Genomic DNA, 16,618 nt, shown 5'->3' on the forward strand with positions numbered 1-16,618 from the left:
GCAACAAGAAGCAAGTCAATCAGCCAAGCTGAACCCCAGAAAGGATCAGGAATGTGAAATACCAGGTACCACAGAAGGTAGGGAAGAGAAAAGGGGCCCAAAACAAGGGAATTGTATCAAAAACGATATAAACAGTAGTTATAAACCTATCCCCATCTATGGAGGAATGGCACATAAGAGGCTCTAGGCTCATAAACCAGGCATAGTAGACTATTAGGGTGAGGTGCTGTCAGAAGATATGGGGATTGATAACCAATGGTCTCTCTCCAAGCACCTTTCATAACACTGGGAGCATCTTATAAGCCTGAAAAAGAGATGGAAAGATCCTTCTGTATATAAGCTGAAACATCCCAGAGAAAGGACCTGTAAGTTCTGAATATAGAGGTAACTTCAATAAAAAAGCCGGTTCACCACCAAATCATCTATAATGAACCCTTCTAATCAAGAAATTCTACCCCTCACATTGAGCTTCCAATTACTTTGATGCTTCTCTTAAATCTGAACAAACTGTAAAAGTTTACCATATATTTGATAAAATCTCCAATATGAAATGAAGAAAAATAAAACAAATAAGCCAGCAAAAAGAAAGATAGATAGAAAGAAAAGAAAGTCTATGATAAAAGCTACTGCATTTTTCATTTTATTTATTTATTTATTTATTTTTGGCTGCATTGGATCTTTGATGATGCATGTAGGCTTTCTCTAGTTGGGGAGAGCAGGGGCTACTCTTTGTTGTGGTGTGTGGGCTTCTCATTGCAGTGGCTTCTCTTGTTGTGGAGCATGGGTTCTAGGCGCGCGGGCTTCAGTAGTTGTGGCTTGCAGGCTCTAGAGCACAGGCTCAGTAGTTGTGGCACATGGGCTTAGTTGCTCCACTGCATGTGGGATCTTCCTGGACCAGGGCTTGAACTTGTGTCCCCTGCATTGGCAGCTGTGCCACCAGGGAAGTCCCACTATTGCATTTTTGAAGGAAGAGCAAGATCTTATTTTTAAAAAAGGAACACTGTTTCAAAACAGGTTTTCTTGGAAATTAAAATTATGATAGCCAAAGTTTAAAAATAAAATAAAATAATTGAAAGATAACATTAAGGAAATATTCCAGAAAGCATAGCAAAAAGCTAAAAGATGACCACTAGATAATTTGAGGAGTATCTAAGATTAATCCAGGAGACTCAGCATGCAAATAATAGAAATTATATATAGAGAGAACAAAGAAAACTTTAATGCAGAGATTATTATAAAATAAATTTTATAAAATAAGTTCTCACACCTAGGAGACATGAGTTTCCAAATTGAAAGTGTATGTCAGGACTTCCCTGGTGGTGCAGAGGTTAAGAATCCACCTGCCAATGCAGGGGACACGGGTTCAAGCCCTGGTCCAGGGAGATGCCACATGCCGCGGAACAACTAAGCTCGTGTGCCACAACTACTGAGCCTGTGCTCTAGAGCCCGCGAGCCACACCTACTGAGCCTGCGAGCCACAACTACTGAAGCCCGCACGTCTAGAGCCCATGCTCTGCAACAAGAGAAGCCACCACAGTGAGAAGCCCATGCACCTCAATGAAGAGTAGCCCCCACTCGCTGCAACTAGAGAAAGCCCACGTGCAGCAACAAAGACCCTGTGCAGCCAAACATAAATAAATTAAATAAATTAATTAAAAAAACAAAGATTCCATTGTAAAAAAAAAAAAAAAGAAGAAAGTGTATGTCAGAGGCCCAGCAAAAATAAAAGAAAATCATTTCAGTTCACATCATCATGAAATTCCACATCAGAGACAAAAGAAGATCTTAAAAGGTCCCAGAAATTAAAACAGGACATATCAAAAGGATTAAAAAACAGAAAAGGGAGACTTCCCTCGTGGTCCAGTGGTGAAGAGTCTGTCTTCCGATGCAGGGGATGAGGGTTTGATCCCTGGTTGGGGAACTGGGATCCCCCATGCCTCGGGGTAACTAAACCTGCGTGCCACAACTGCTGAGCTTGGGCACCTCAAGTAGAGTGCCCACGTGCTGCAAACTACAGAGCCCACGTGCTCTGGAGCCCTTGCGCCACAACTAGAGAGAGAAAACTGCATGCCTCAATGAAGATCCCACATTATGAAACTAACACGTGGCATGGCCAAAAATATAAAATAAATTAAATGGCATCAATGTTCTCAATAATAACATTGGAAATTGGGGGAAAAAACAAAGAAACTTCTAAGTGAAAAGATTTTCAAACTAGAATTCTATTCACAGGCAAACTATCATTTAAATATGCAGATGGAGTAAAATATTTCCAGATATACAAGGTCTCAAAAATTCACTCTTTTCCAAAAAGCTATTGAATAAGCCAAACAAGGAGTTAAACCAAAGAAAAGGAAGTTATAGATCTAGAAATAGTAGATCTTACACAGGAAAGAAGTAAAAGGTATTCCTAGGAAAAGCAAAAAAATTCTAGAGAGTAACCAACCCAGACAGAGCAGAAGGATGTAGTTAAATTTAACCATACAGAAAATGGAGTTGAAGGAAAACTTGCCAACAAGTGCAAAAAAACTACAGACAAATGAAAAATAGCATTTTAGCACTATTAGACTTTTTAAAACTATGCATATATACACTTGAATTAAACGTAATTGAATTTTATAAATGGTGTTGGGAAAACTGGACAGTCACATGCAAAAAAATGAAACTCGACCAGTATCCCACACCATACACAAAAATCAACTCAAAATGGATTAAAGACTTGAATGTAAGACCTGAAACAATAAAAATCCTAGAAGAAAACATAGGTAGTACTTTCTTTGACATTTGTCTTAGCAATATCTTTCTAGATGAGTCTACTCAGGCAAGGGAAACAAAAAAATAAACAAATGGGACTACATCAAACTAAAAAGCTTCTGCACAGCAAAAGAAACTATCAACAAAACAAAATGACAGGGACTTCCCTGGTGGCACAGTGGTTAAGAATCTGCCTGCTAATGCAGGGGACACAGGTTCAGTCCCTGGTCCAGAAAGATCCCACATGCCACAGAGCAACTAAGCCCGTACGCCACAACTACTAAGCCTGTGCTCTAGAGCCCGCGAGCCACAACTACTGAGCCCGTGTGCTGCAACTACAGAAGTCCACGCACTCTAGTGCCCATGTGCCACAACTACTGATCCCGCATGCTGCAACTACTGAAATCTGCACACCTAGAGCCTGTGCTCCGCAACAAGAGAAGCCACCACAATGAGAAGCCCACGCACCGCAACAAAGAGTAGTCCCCGCTCGCTGCAACTAGAGAAAGCCTGCATGCAACAACGAAGACCCAACTCAGCCAAAACAAAACAAAACAAACACAAAATGACAACCTACTGAATAGGAGAAGATATTTGCAAATGAAATATTCGATAAGGGTTTTATACCCAAAATATATAAAGAACTTATACAATTCAACAACAAAAAAACAAGCAACCCAATTAAAAAATGGGCAGAGGAGCTGAATAGACATTTTTCCAGAGAAGACAAACATATGGCCAACTGGCACGGGAAAAGATGTTCAACAGTACTAATTATTAGGGAAATGCAAATGAAAACTACAGTGAGATATCACCTCACAACTGTTAGAATGACTATTATCAAAAAGGCAAGATATAGCAAGTGTTGGTGAGGATGTGGAGAAATGGGAACACTTGTGCACAGTTGGGGGTAATGTAAATTGGTGCAGCTACTGTGGAAAACAGTATGGAGATTCCTCAAAAAATTAAGAATACAACTACCATATGATCCAACTATCCTACCTCTGGGTATTTATCCAAAGAACATGAAAACACTAATCCAAAAAGATATATGCACCTCTTTGTTCATTGCGGCATTATTTACAATAGCCAAGGTATGGAAACAAGCTAAGTGCCCATCAATGGATGAATGGATAAAGAAGATGTAAGATAGATATATATATTCATATATATGTATATATATGAATACTACTCAACCATAAAAAAGATGAAATCTTGCCATTTGTGACAACATGGATGGACCTTGAGGGTATTATGCTAAGTGATATAAGTCACATGGAGAAAGACAAATACTGTATGATTTCATTCATATATAGAATATTTTTTAAAAACTCAAAACAAAATAAATGAACAAACCAAAGCAGACAAAAACAAAGTCATAGATATAGAGAACAGAGTAGGGGTTACCAAAGGGGAAGGGGCAGAGGGCAAAATGGATAAAGGGAATCACCTTCTATGGTGACAGAAGGAAGTGCTCTGAGCACGCTGTGAGGTATACAGAAATAGAAATGTAATGCTGTACACTTGAAATTTATTTATTTATTTTTAAATTTTTATCGGAGTATAGTTGCTTTACAACCATTGTGTTAGTTTCTACTGTACAGCAAAGTGAATCAGCTATATGTATACATTAGCCCCTCTTTTTCGGATTTCCTCATTCCTCCTTTTTTGGATTTGAAATTTATATAATGTTATAAACCAATGTTCCCCCAATAAAAAATAAATCTAGGCCTGGTAGCGCAGTGGTTAAGAATCCACCTGCCAATGCAGGGGACACAGGTTCGAGCCCTGGTGGGGGAAGATCCCACATGCTGCAGAGCACCTAAGCCCGTGCGCCACAACTACTGAGCCTGCGCCCCAGAGCCTGCGAACCACAACTGCTGAGCCCGTGTGCCACAACTACTGAAGCCTGCGTGCCTAGACCCCACGTTCCGCAGCAAGAGAAGCCACCGCAATGAGAAACCGGCACACCACAATGAAGAGTAGCCCCTGCTCGCCACAACTAGAAAAGCCCGTGCAGCAACAAAGACCCAACACAGCCAAAAATAAATAAATAAATAAAATTTTAAAAAAATCTAAAAAACCCTCAAAATTTAAAAATGTAATTGAATTTTTTAAAGTACTGAGATGCTTCATGCCAGACCACAATGATCTTTCCTCCTCCATGACTCCTTTAATTCTTATAGTTTGCACCAGTCCTTCATTAAGCCTTAACCATATGCTACCTTCTATTGTTATTATTAAACTTCTTTTAGAAAACTAAATATTTTTGAGTATTTATTAAACACCCTAATTTATTTATACTTCATAATAATGCTATGAAGTAGATATTATTATCTTCATTTAAAGTTTAGGGAATAAGGGAATCAGTCATAGAGCCAACAAGAGATGGGAATCACTTAAATCAGGATATTTACTGTTATCCTTGACCTTTTCTTCTTCCGTATCATTCATATGTAATCAGTCACCAAACCCTGTGAAAGCTATCTCTTTAACATCTCTCTTTTACAATTAGCTCCATTTTCACCGTTACCACTATTAAGATAATCTGAATGAATATATGCCTTTATACTCCTACCACAGGCCCATTTCAGCACGGCACCGCAGTCCAAAGAAATACAAAATTGTCACTCTCTCCACTCCACAATGTTCTCCAATAGAGAGTCTCATTACACCTACAGTCAAAATCAATCTGAGGAATTTGTCAAAAATAAAGATTATGGGGCTTCCCTGGTGGCTCAGTGGTTGAGAGTCCGCCTGCCGATGCAGGGGACATGGGTTTGTGCCCCGGTCCGGGAAGATCCCACATGCCGCGGAGCGGCTGGGCCCGTGAGCCATGGCCGCTGAGCCTGCGCATCCGGAGCCTGTGCTCCGCAACGGGAGAGGCCACAACAGTGAGAGGCCCACGTACCAATAAATAAATAAATAAATAAATAATAAAAAATAAAGATTATGGAACCCCAAGCTGAAACTACTGAGTCAAAATCTCTGAAGGTATGGTCTATGAAACTGATTTTTAACAGGTGTAACAAGTGGACTTTTATGCACCCTAAGTTTGAGAATCAGTATGCTACTCCATACTTTCTTTGTGTCCTAGTTTGTCAATTAGATCATAAGCTATGCAAGGTAGGGTTGTACCTTATGTGTATAACGTACCTCCAGGGTCTTATAGGTATTTGATGCTCAGAAATATAGGTATTTTGGTACATCAGAGTTACATCATGTTGCATTGTGTTTATGACAAGTGTGAAATCTCAGCTGCATCTTGGCATACAGGCAGAATTTGAATAGGTGGAAAAGGAGAAGAAAAAGGTAAAAGTACTGAAACTTGTATAAATAGTATCATAATAACTACAAAGAACCAGCATCAATATATATCTTAAAGTATCCTGAATATAATTACCATTAGAATTCTCCCCTGGGGCTAAATAGTGCCAGCATTGAGTGGTAGAATCAGCCTGAAAATTCTCATTATTTTCATCAGTAGAAGCAAGAAGTTTCCATATAGCACTGACCCTAAAATATGTCTTCCTGGCTTCACCTGACATACCTATTATTGTTTCTGTTGCCTAGATCTGAGACTATCAAGGTTAGTGTGCAAAGAGTCTTTTTCAGAGGAGGTTTGTAAGAACATCTACGTTACAGCTGGAGTCCAACACAGACAACAGACATGACAACAGGGTCGACATGTGCTCTTTGTCCACACTCCACTCTAGTCTAATAAGGAAAAAAAAACCCACATAGGTTGTTTGCTATGTTATCTGTTTACTAAAATTATTGGTTAAGATTCTTTCAACTAGAAGAAATAGAAAACTCAACTCTAAATAGTTTAAATAGTAGGGCAAGTCACATAATGAAGTCCCAAGTTAGGGCACCTTCAGAGTTGGTTAATTTCCATCCAGCATTGTCGGCAAAGACCACCTTCTTCCGTCTTTCTTTTCTGCTTTCCTCGGTTTATTGACTTTGTCCTTAGATACTAGCATCCCCAGTATTCACAAGATGGCTGTCATAGTTCAAGTTGACACTTCTAGACACTATAAAGTCCAAAGAAAGAAGATGCCTCGCTGCAACTCTTTTTTTCTTTTGTGGCCCTGCCGTGTGGCTTGTGGAATCTTAGTTCCCTGACCAGGGATTGAACCTGGGCCCTGGGCAGTGAGAGTGCAGAGTCCTAACCACTGGGCCGCTAGGGAATTCCCCGATGTATCTCTGTTTATAAGTGAAAAACTTTCCCCAGAATCTCCCCAGCAGACTCTCCATTACATCTTTCTTTTTTTTTAACATCTTTATTGGAGTATAATTGCTTTACAATGGTGTGTTGGTTTCTGCTTTATAACAAAGTGAATCAGCTATACATATACATATATCCCCATATGTCTTCCCTCTTGCATCTCCCTCCCTGCCACCCTCCCTATCCCACCCCTCTAGATGGTCACAAAGCACCGAGATGATCTCCCTGTGTTATGCAGCTGCTTCCCACGAGCTATCGGTTTTACATTTGGTAGTGTATATATGTACATGTCACTCTCACTTCGTCCCAGCTTACCCTTCCCCCTCCCCATGTCCTCAAGTCCATTCCCTGGTAGGTCTGTGTCTTTATTCCCATCCTGCCCCTAGGTTCTTCACGACCATTTTTTTTGTTTTTTTTAGATTCCATATATATGTGTTAGCATACGGTATTTGTTTTTCTCTTTCTGACTTCACTCTGTATGACAAACTCTAGGTCCATCCACCTCACTACAAATAACTCAATTTCATGTCTTTTTATAGCTGAGTAATATTCCATTGTATATATGTGCCACATCTTCTTTATCCATTCATCTGTTGATGGACGCTTAGGTTGCCTCCATGTCCTGGCTATTGTAAATAGAGCTGCAATGAACATTATGGTACATGACTCTTTTTGAATTATGGTTTTCTCAGGGTATATGCCCAGTAGTGGGATTGCTGGGTTGAATGGGAGTTTTATTTTTAGTTTTTTAAGAAACCTCCATACTGTTCTCCATAGTGGCTGTATCAATTTACATTCCCACCAACAATGCAAGAGGGTTCCCTTTTCTCCACACCCTCTCCAGCATTTATTGTTTGTAGATTTTTTTTTTTCGGTACGCGGGCCTCTCACTGTTGTGGCCTCTCCCGTTGTGGAGCACAGCCTCCGGACGCGCAGGCTCAGCGGCCATGGCTCACGGGCCCAGCCGCTCCACAGCATGTGGGATCTTCCCAGACCGGGGCATGAACCCGCGTCCTCTGCATCAGCAGGCGGACTCTCAACCACTGCACCACCAGGGAAGCCCTGTTTGTAGATTTTTTGATCATGGCCATTCTGACTGGTGTGAGATGATATCTCATTGTAGTTTTGATTTGCATTTCTCTAATGATTAATGGTGTTGAGCACTCTTTCATGAGTTTGTTGGCAATCGGTATATCTTCTTTGCCCATTACATCTTACTGGCAAGAATTCCTTCATATAGCCAACCTATATCTGTCACTGGCATGAGAAATAGGATTTCTATGATAAATACAAAAGTGTATTGCTATGTGGAGGGAGATGGGTTATTACAAAAAATTACAATTTTGTAATAAGGAAGAAAAGATGGAAAATGACATTTGGTAGTCCACCACCAATGTACACTACACTAACACACCAGTTCAGTTTCAAGTATGTTCTGCCCTGATACATTCATTTATTCATTCTACAATACCTTTACCTGCTTTATACCAAGCACTGTGCTTTTGTACTGGAAAGACAAAGCAGAAAAAGATTTGGTCCCTGCTCTTGAGTTTATATCAATCTCCTGGTGAGACACATATGTAAAAATTTAAGCTAGATTGAAGTAATAGAGTTGCAGGTACATTAAAATTCTATTTTACTTACAAGATCTGACAAGAAGAGTATATTATTGTCTATAGACTTCAGCGATCATATGTATATTTCATATTTCATCTAGCACTTTGGTACTTAATACAATATAGGTGAATCTTAATTTCATCCTCCAAGAGGAACAGGATTTAACTGCTAATTTGATGAGTTTTCTGTTTGCATTTTATTACAGTGAGAGCCCAAGAGAAGAACCACTGTTGATGATAAGTAGTTTTACTATACTATACTATACCAGACTGGAGCTCAGGGCACAAGTCTGAGCTGGAAATAGAAATTTTGGAGTCATCGGCTTACAGATGGCAGTTGTAGCCATGAAGATGAATGTAATCACTTAAGTAGGTGTAGGCTGAAAGGCCTGGACAGAACTCGATGGAACAGCAATAGTTAAAGTAAGACATGGGGACTTCCCTGGTGGCGCAGTGGTTAAGAATCCACCTGCCAATGCAGGGGACACGGGTTCGATCCCTGGTCCGGGAAGATCCCACATGCCATGGAGCAGCTAAGCCCGTGTGCCACAACTACTGAGCCTGGGCTCTAGAGCCCAGGAGCCACAACTACTGAGCCCTCATGCCACAACTACTGAAGCCCGCGTGCCTAGAGCTGGTGCTCCGCAGCAAGAGAAGCCACCGCGATGAGAAGCCCGCACACCGCAGCGAAGAGTAGCCGCCGCTCACCGCAACTAGAGAAAGCCCGCACGCAGCAACAAAGACCCAATGCAGATATCAATAAATAAGTACATAAATAAATAAATAAATAAATTTTAAGTAAGGCAGGGACTTCCCGGGTGGTCCAGTGCCTAAGACTCCACGCTCTCAATGCAGGGGGTTGGGGTTCAATCCCTGGTCGGGGAAACAGATCCCTCATACCGTGACAAAGATTCCGCACGCGGCAAGGAAGATCCCGCGTGCCGCAACTAAGACCCGGTGCAACCAAATACATAAATAAATAAATATTTTAAAAAATAATAAAGCCTGGCAGAGAAAGTAATCTGTGAAGAATTATCAAAAAGTTAGGAGAGAAAAAAAAAAAGTTAGGAGAGAAACCAGGAGAAAGTGATGGCCAGAAAGAAAGGAAGAGAAAGTTTCAAAAGGAAAGGTATGGTCAGTAGGGCCAAATGTATTCAGAGCAGTTAGGTAAGTTGTGGACTGAAAATCATTCATTGAATCTATTCTCAAAAGGTGAGTGACTGCAAATGGGCACAGAGCTCTTTTCAAGGCAATAGAAATGTTTTCAGATTTGATTGTGGTGATGATTGTACAATGTTGTAAATTTAATAAAAATCACTGAATTATAATTAAGCCACTTAAAATGAGTGACTTTATCATATGTAAATTATATTTCAATAAAGTTTTCCTTTTTTAAAATGTCACTGTCCTGAGTCAAAGAAGTTTCAATGGAGAGAGGAGAAGAGAAGCCACACTTGGGTTTAAGAGGAAATGGGAGACTAAGAAATGGAGGAAAAAAAAAAAGAAATGGAGGCAAGAAGTGAAGACTCTTTCATCTAAGGAATTTTGTTCTGAAGAGAAGGAAAGAAAAAAGAAGGTAGCAAATAAAGAAGGGGGTCATACAAGGTCAAGAAAGAAAGGAAGATAGTGAGTTGAGTTTTACACATATTTCATTGAAGTAAGAATCTAATAGCTAGAGGTAGATACTTATTATTTATTGTTTTAGAAGTAGCAATTGCCATGCAAGTTTCCACAGTAGGTGGACATAGGATTGAAGCTGGAAAGGGAACAACACACCTCCGATACAAGTCCCCTCTCTGGTCTCCAGGCAAAGTCCTTTTCCCATAATTACTGAGCTCAGAGAATATCTGTAGTGCTTATTCATCTCTATCGGCTTCTAGGCATATAAACATCAACTGATCCTTTAGCATACTATATAGCGAAGAAAATCTCTCCACTCTCTCCATTGCAGTTCTTCATTATCAGGAAGTTTTTCCTTGTATTTAACTCGGATCTCTCTTTTAAAAATTGAGTGCTTTAAAACTCTTCACTTAAGAAAAATGTTGCATGCAGTTGTGCTTCTGTTGTTAGTGTTTACAAGATCACCAGATATCCTAAAAAAATATTGGGTCACATCTCCAACCTCTCTAGCCTTGGTTTCTCCATCAGAATTAAATTAAATAATGTCTGTAAAGCATGTAGCATAGTGCCTGCACAGAGAAAGAACTCAATAGTTATCATTTGGAGGGAAAGATGCAAAAAAAAACATGTTTATATAGGGATGTTACTCTTTTCCCCTTGGGATAACATCCCTTTTGTATTATTTGATAGAAAACTTAACATTAGTATCTGAACTATTAACCCATTTTACTTATAAACTCATAAATTAGAGAATGAAATTACTCACATTGCAAAACAATTCATCCATTGCAAAGGGGTCATAGGCTTCCTTTAAGTACCATCTTCTTAAGTGTTTGTTTAGAGTCATTAAATTTGATCCCTTGTCGGGAAACTAGATCCCACAGGCATGCTGCAATTAAGTGTCCTCATGCTGCAACCAAAGAAGCCCGCAGGCCAGAACTAATAGCCTGTGTGCCACAACTAAAGATCCTGCATGCTGCAAGGAAGATCCTGCGTGTTGCAGCTAAGACACGGTGCAGCCAAAATAAATAAATAAATAAATAAATAAAATGTTTTTAATTGGCAATTTCTTCACTTACAGAATTGACTGCTTAGTGAATGCAGCTTCTATTTTGGACAGATTCTTTTTTTTAATTTCCAAAAGTAAAAACTTCCATATTTTTTTTAAAGTACAACATAATATGGGCAGACGGAATTGGACCCTCTGGCTTTGGTGTGGTCATGTTTCTCCAGTATTATCTCAATGAGCAGGGAGACCGGATCTATTCGCTGAAGAAGCTTGACCCTATGAGACAACAAACCTGCGTGGCCCATCCTGCTCAGTTCTCCCAGGCGACAAATACTCTTGACACCAAATTACCATCAAGGCATGTTTTAAGGTGCTCATGACCCAGCAATTGCACCCCATCCTCTGAGGATCTCTTAAAATTTCAGGTCTCTTCTGCTGTCTGCTCGCCCTCAAGAGACTTTCTGAAACCAAGCTCTTCAACCTGTGAGCCTTGAAGCTTTCCTACAACCCTTACTCTTTGGGTTCCAGTCTCATGACTGCCTTGGATCATGCTTGTTGTGAGGCAATCATGGTAGCATCCCCTTTAAAGGGAAGACGTTTGAATCTTCTTATACTTTGAATCACTGCCAGGTTATTAAAATGATTTGAAGAAAAAACAAACATAATATGACCCCACCAACATTACCACCTACTCCAATTAGGACAGAGTCTAAAAATCCTTCCTATCCTTGTGATTTCTAATTGCTCTCTATCCCAAACCTTATTGTCTTGAAGGAAAAAAATATGGTACTTAAAGATGTCCAGAAATGAATGTGATGGGGAAGCATTGGCACTACATATACACCACATTTCATCTTGACTTGGACACATGCTGGAAGGACTAGCCTCGTTCAAGCCTTAATAGAGAGCACCATGTAAATCTCAGAGAAAGAGAAATTCGTAATATTTACCTTACAAATTAATGAACAAAATAAGAATAAAGATGGTAACAGACCTAAAGTTCTCTGTAGATATTTGTTGAATAAAATGATTTTAAACTTCAGACATATGTGCCCAATTTTTTTTAAAGTCAAATTTTGCAAGGGCATTTCTATTAATGTACACTGGTAGAAAAAAAATTTAAGTGAAATTGACATTTTGGCTCTTGGCCTGAACAGGGAGCCCTTCATGTAACTCAGCCAGTAAAGATTTAGATTTCTAAAATCTTGGTATCCCAGGCCATGAATTAAAGACCCATTCTATAAACTTTATGTCCTGAAGTAAACCAGGATCCTGCTTGTTGATCCTGCTTATTTATGTTAAATAAATAAATAAAATAAAAAATGGAAAATAACAAGTTTTCGTGAGGATGTAGAGAAATTGGAACACTTATCCATTGTTGTTTTTTTTTTAATTTTATTTATTTTTTGGCTGCATTAGGTCTTTGTTGCTGTGTGCAGGCTTTCTCTAGTTTCAGTGAGTGGGAGCTATTCTTCGTTGTGGTAAGCGGGCTTCTCATTGCGGTGGCTTCTCTTGTTTCAGAGCAGGGCTCTATGTGCATGGGCTTCAGTAGTTGTGGCACGTGGGCTCACTACTTGTGGCGCAGGGGCTTAGTTCCTCAGCAGCATGTGGGATCTTCCTGGACCAGGGATTGAATTCATGCCCGTGCATTGGCAGGCGGATTCTTAACCACTGCACCACCACGGAAGTCCCCCCTTATCTAGTTTTGATGAGAGTGTAAAATGGTACAGCTGCTGTGGAAAACAGTACGACAGGTCCTCAAAAAGCTTAAACATAGAATTACCATATGACCCAACAATCCTACTCCTAAGTATATACTCAAGAGAACTGAAAGCAGGGAATCAAACAAAATACTTGTACGGGAGTTTTCATAGCAGTGTTATTTGCAATAGCCAAAAGGTAGAAACAACCCAAGCGTCCATCAGCTAGCTAATAAATGGAAAAACAAATTGTGATATAACCATACAATGGAATTTTATTCAGCCATAAAATGGAATGAAGTACTGATACATGCTACAATATGGATGAACCTTGAAAACATTATACTGAGGAAGTAAGTCAGACATAAAAGGACAAATATTGCATGATTCCACTTATGTGAATTATCTAGTAAAGGCAAATTCAAAAAGACTACCAGGGGCTGGTGAAATGGGGTAATGGGGAGTTATTGTCAAATGGTAGAGTTTCTATTTGAGGTGATAAAAAATTTTGGAAACAGATAATGGTGACAGTTGCACTACACTGTGAATGTAGTTAATGCCACTTAAAAATGATTAAAAAGGATTTGCAACAACATGGCTGGAGCTAGAGGGTATTATGCTTAGTGAAATAAATCAAATACTGTGTTTTCACTTATATGTGGAAACTAAAAAATAAGCAAATGAATATAACAAGAAACAAACAGACACAGATACAGAGAACAAACTAGTGGTCACCGTTGTGGAGAGGGGTGGGGGAGGGACAAGATAGGTTAAGGGGATTAAGAGGCAAGAAGTAGAAGATATAAAATGAATAAGATACAAGCATCTAATGTAGAGCCAATGTTATAACTTTAAACGGAGAATAATCTATAAAAATATAGAATTACTACATTGTAAACCTGAAACCAATATAACGCTGTATATCAACTACAGTAAAATAAAAAAAAATAAAAATGATTAAAATGGAAGTGTTCCGTACATACATTTCAGCGTGCGCGCGCACGTGCACACACGCACACACAAACAAAAACCTGGGCCTAAGACTTGATCTGGAGTAGGGTGGCTCTAAATTCCAGAACAGTCCACATATATGACTGTTGGGCCAATGGTAATTAATAGTATCACCTTAGGCTTTCAAATCTGTGCCAGTTTTAACAATAAATTATATGGTCACCCTATCTCTAAGGATCTGATTTTAAGTGGCTCTGAGTTCCTAACCACAGGGCATTAGGACCTTGGAAAGGTTTTGTGATGACATCTCCTTTTGAAAACTAAAACCCGCCGGCCTCCTGGGAACTGGAGGCAGTGAAGGAAACCTCTGCACTTCACACGAACGCCCCGCTACCAACTGGCAAACCGCCCTTTCCTCTGGGTCCTGATAAACCGAGACTAAAGAGAAACACTGGGAGGATAAAAGCGGAGGCCAAGGAGCGAACTGCTCCCCTAACCCGTCTTGGTCCCGCCACACTCAGTATGGCTGCTCCTGTCGGAAGTGGGGGAGGGATGCACCACCTCTCGTACGCCCCAGAGGGGCGGGCACTAGGAGCCAAATGAGCTTCAGCGGACCAATGGGGAAAGGCAAGCGGCGGGAACTCACCAGGGGCGTGCGCCAGAGGGCCGCCGGCGCGTCTTGGGTGAGATGGGCCTTGCTGGCATATTGTGGTTGCCACGTTATTCCCAGTTCTTGTGGCTGGATTTTGCCCTGTCGTGTGCCACCGTCAGCGCTTCCGGGTTGAACTCGAACTGAACTGATCAGCCCTCACCCTATCCAGTGCTCATTCCTCCCCTTTAAAGCCAGCCCTTGTCAATGCCCAGGCTCAAATGGCCCCTCCCTCGCCTTTGAGATGACTCATCTCTGTAACCTAACAATAAATTGGCGGCGCCAGGTGTGGCCTAATACGTTTGAACTTAAAACATTTTTTTTCTGATTATAAAAATATATTCATAATTTAGGAAATTTGGGAAAGCATAATGAAAAGAAAAATGCTGATATCCCACCAGCCAGAAATAATCATGACTGATTTTTGTCATTCTTCCTTTTTTTTTTTTCTGTGTATCTATTTTAACACAATTGGGGTAATGCTATATAAAGTCATGTATTCTTAGTTACAAAGTAAGTATTTCTCTTCGTCATTTTAATTGAATATATAGTATAAAGTATTCCATGGATGAACAGTGCCATAATTTTTGTATTTCTCCAATGGGCAATTAAATACTTGGAGATTTAAGTGAATAGCAGGTTAGGGGTGGGGCAGGTAGAGAAGGAGAGACAGCTAAGAACTGGCTACTCCGCAACTTGATCTTCCCTTTGTAAAGTTGTTCCACAAGAATTACAAGATTTTAGAGCCTTTAGACACTTTACAGTCTTAGGATTCTAGAGTATTACACTCTTGAGAAACTCAGAATCATAATATCTTGGGGTGGTAAGGATCTCTGAAGAAACAAAACCAAACTTTCACCAAATGTAGGAGTATCTAATAATCAGAGGCTTCTCAAAAGTTGGGTCTTTTCGGACTGCCCTGGTGGCACAGTGGTTAAGAATCCGCCTGCCAATGCAGGGAACACGGATTTGATCCCTGGTCCGGGAAGATCCCACATGTTGCAGAGCAACCAAGACCCTGCGCCACAACTACTGAGCGTGTGCTCTAGAACCTGCGAGCCACAACTACTGAAGTCCTCGTGTCTGGAGCCCGGGCTCCACAACAAGAGAAGCCACTGCAATGAGAAGCCGTCGTACCGCATCGAAGAGTAGCCCCCACTCGCCACAACTAGAGAAAGCCTGCGTGCAGCAACGAAGACCCAATGCAGCCAAATAAATAAACATACATTAAAGAAAAAAAAGTTGGGTCCTTTACATTTAAGATGTCACCTCTTACTAGATGTACTCAATCTTTCTCCTGTGTTAAAATGTCTATAACAACTCTTCACAGCCTGGTCAAGAAATATGTTAGGTCTTCCAGCCCCAACTTCTGGTAGGAGCTTTCCTAGTTATCTAAATGTTGTCTTGCACTACAGTTTCTAATTAGGCAGATAAGCAGGATAGAGAAGGGGGAGTTTTCCATGATTTTATTCACTTATTTATTTACTTGACAGGAGAGAAATAAGTTTTGATCTCTTTTGTTCCCTCCCATGGGACTTTCCATGGGAGTAAAGGGACTGACTGCTCAGGGGGACTGTAATAATGATAAATTGGCCTGAATGTGGGTCTCCAAGTAACAATTATCAAATGAGATAATGTTGAGAGGTAGAGGCTGGATGAAAAGAGCATTGGGCTAGGAGGCTAAAACCTGAGTCCACTTTCTAGCTGTGTGATGTTGAGCAAGTCACTTCAATCCTCTAAGTCTTAATTTCCTCATCTTGTGATGAGGATGTAAGTCCCTCTTTACTTTCTTTTTTTTTTTTTGCAGTACGCGGGCCTCTCACTGTTGTGGCCTCTCCTGTTGCGGAGCACAGGCTCCGGACACGCAGGCTCAGCGGCCGTGGCTCACGGGCCAAGCCGCTCCGCGGCATGTGGGATCTTTCCAGACCGGGGCACAAACCCGCGTCCCCTGCATCGACAGGCTGACTCTCAACCACTGCGCCACCAGGGAAGCCTCCTCTTTACTTTCTTTATAAGATTGTGGTGAAGAATATTTGAGAAAATGTCTGTGAAGGTGTTTCAGGAAAAAGAAAGCACCGTGTTGCTGTTATT

General features: G+C 40.5%; 1 pseudogene; it reads left to right on the forward strand.

Annotated features, from left to right (window-relative positions):
* The first annotated feature begins 11,418 nt into the window (after window positions 1-11,418).
* On the forward strand, window positions 11,419-11,633 carry LOC103069046 (H/ACA ribonucleoprotein complex subunit 3 pseudogene; annotated as a pseudogene).
* The last annotated feature ends 4,985 nt before the right edge of the window (window positions 11,634-16,618 follow it).

This window comes from Lipotes vexillifer, unplaced genomic scaffold, assembly GCF_000442215.2.
Source record: "Lipotes vexillifer unplaced genomic scaffold, Lipotes_vexillifer_v1.1 scaffold640, whole genome shotgun sequence".
In the NCBI taxonomy this organism is placed as follows: domain Eukaryota; kingdom Metazoa; phylum Chordata; class Mammalia; order Artiodactyla; family Lipotidae; genus Lipotes; species Lipotes vexillifer.